Source organism: Mus pahari, chromosome 17, assembly GCF_900095145.1.
Source record: "Mus pahari chromosome 17, PAHARI_EIJ_v1.1, whole genome shotgun sequence".
NCBI lineage: Eukaryota > Metazoa > Chordata > Mammalia > Rodentia > Muridae > Mus > Mus pahari.
In genome coordinates this window covers 754,776-757,692 of record NC_034606.1, presented here as the reverse complement: position 1 = coordinate 757,692, position 2,917 = coordinate 754,776, and positions in this window count along the sequence as shown.

Genomic DNA, 2,917 nt, shown 5'->3' with positions numbered 1-2,917 from the left:
ATCCACACCCCTTGTTGTTTCTTTTTATAATAATCAGAAGCCTAGATGTCCATTGTTTGATAAATGAATAATGAAAATGAGGTACATTTATACATTTAAGCTTTTAAGAAAAGTGAAATTGTGATGTTTGCAAGTAAGCTGGTGGAACTAGGAACAATTATCCTTAGTGAGGCAGACCAAATGCAAATAGACGAATAGATTACCTAAAAGCTGTTATATACGGATATTAGATTTTAAGCTTTAGATATGTATGTTTCTCACAGTATAACCACAGAGATTAAGTAGCCAGTAAAGAACCAGAAAGAAGGAGGAAATCTTCTAAGGAAGTGTTAAAAAGAGATAAAGGAGAAGTTAGAATAGGAGGATTAAATGGGAGGGGGATGGGAAGTCAGGATAATAGAGGTAAAATGGGGAGGGAAGACTAACACCAAAGACCTTTTGAAAAGCCATATGAAAGCTGCTGTAGAAACTTTCTAAAATATATACCTATGTGAAAGGAATTTAAATATAGCCACCATGTAAAACATCCTGTGGCAGGAATGTGTTATATCTTGTTGAGTCACTGTACAAGGGGTCCCTAAGACCCTGACAAACCTCACAGGCTATGGCTAAGGCTAATGCTTACTCTCCACAAGCTGATGGTAAGATTCTACTTTTGAAAGCATCACTTTCTTATGTAATCAAACATGGAGAAATTGAAGTTGTACCCAATTTGAAGCTTGATCCCTATTGTCTGGGATTGAATTGTGCCGGAAATTACTTTGCAAGCTGCCAGAGGAGAAAAGTCATCATACATATCACCCAGCTACTCACCCTGAAACCCGTAACAGTGACCTGCCAGCAAAGATGGTGAAATAGTCTTATAGCCTGCTATTTTACAGTTGAAGAAACCAAGACTCAGGTAGTTACATGTAGAGAATCACATGCTCACAAGTGGTAAGACCAAGACATAAATCAGAATTATGTGGTTTCAACACCAGGCCCTTTGCCTTTGCTTTCACTCCCTCTAAAGCCATTCACCTTGATCATCAAGAATCATCTTGTGTAGGCCGAAAAGTAGACCAGGTCAGTATTCAATTATATACAGTTGAATGCTGACCTTATTATTCTCTTCTAAACCCAGATCAAGGTTTTCTCAGGGATGTGGGCTCAATTAGATAACACTGAGTCAGTATAGTTAAGTGACCAGTGTCTGAAATAGCTCTTTAGATTGAGTTTTCCTTTTTAGTCCTCCTCCTTACTTTTAATAGTGAGAGACACTCAGTCATGGACCAACCAATAGTTGCTGAAGCCCTTGTTCTCAGTCTGGGGTAAGACTGACTTAGACATCTGGACATTAGAGGACTGTTTACGATGCAAATCAATTAAGGCAGAGCCACCCTGGATATAGTCTAATCTTGCCTGAGTTAAAATGATCTTGGAAATTTGGAAACCAGAAATATAAGTTATTGTGTTTATAAAACAATAAAGGAGAGAGGGTATATGTTTTGATGGATGTGTGGTGAGGTGCAGGGTAAGGGGGTACCTCCATGGGCCCATGCTGAGGCATCCCTTCCCCCTCCCCCCAAGGGACCAGCCACATGACTGTATAGTACAGAATAGAGTTTATTTAGGGCATTCGAAGGGGAGTTCAGAGGGTAGTAGAGACAGAGAAAGGGGGGGGGGGAGAGAAGAGCGCAGAGAGGCCAGCCATGAGCAAGTGGAGAGGGGGAGCAGAATGGGGAGAGGAAAGGAAGGAGAGAAAGGACAGAGCAGGAGCAAGAGGCAAGAGCAAGAGAGAGCAGAGGGGGCAAGCAGCCCCTTTTATAGTGAGTCTGGTACACCTGGCCATTGCCAGGTAACTGTGGGGCAGAGCTAAGACAAAATGTTAACATAAGCAATAATAATTTTCAAATGACTGCTTCAGGAAACACAGTTTCTGATTTGATAGTATTCAAGTAGGAGCAAGAGATAAACCATTCTGCAGAAGAGCTATAGGTCTGCATTTAGCTTAAAAGTAGAGTAATAGGAGGCTGTTTCCAAAGTTGTGACTGTACCTTTTTTAAAGGAGGTAGGAGCTTGGTATAAAAATGTTAGAAACAAGCATATAACAGGGAAAAAATACTCTTGAGGTTTACTATAAACTGACCTTGGAATAGCAAATGAAAGTCAGTCATGTGTGTGTTTATTGTAGAAAATAAGGAGGTTGTGGTGGAGGGCATCTGAAAACTGCAAATTGGTATAATAGCAAGAAAACCTTGAAGTGTACTATAAACTGACCTTCACATACCTACCAAAAGTTGGCATGTGTGCTTACTGCAGGAGTAGTTAAAAATGAGATAGTAAACAACTTAAATAGAGCATTCTTCTCTGATGAAGGCCAGCAAGGGCACATTGTGTTGTCTTTGAATTCTCACAATTTTATCAAATGACTGAATTTTGGGATGTGAACCGGCAGAAATGAAAGTTTGCTTCTATGAAATGCCATGCCCAAGAGTGTGAATGGCATACAGGTGGTCCTAAAGATATGACAGGGGGCTATCTGAACATGAATTTCTTCCATAAATAGACCTGGAGACAAAAAAATTTCAAATGTCCAAGGGTATTAGAGATGGAGGCATGTGGGCTGCTAAGGGGGATGTGGGGGAAGAGGGGGAAGGAAGGGAGCCGGAGTGCAGCCATAGTTCCTCCTATGCTCTGGGCAGGCAAATGTGGGAGGGCTGCCAGATGCTTTCCACTCAGCCCTCGGTAGGCATCTTAGCCACTGACCCCACTCAACGGGGGTTGGACAAGGAGCAGCCCCTGAAACCAGGGTCCCTGGGCACAACAACCTTGGCCCCCACGGTTATGGGAGAGAGGGGAGAGAGAGAGAGAGAGAGAGAGAGAGAGAGAGAGAGAGAGAGAGAGAGAGAGAGAGAGAGAGAGAGAGAGAGAGAGA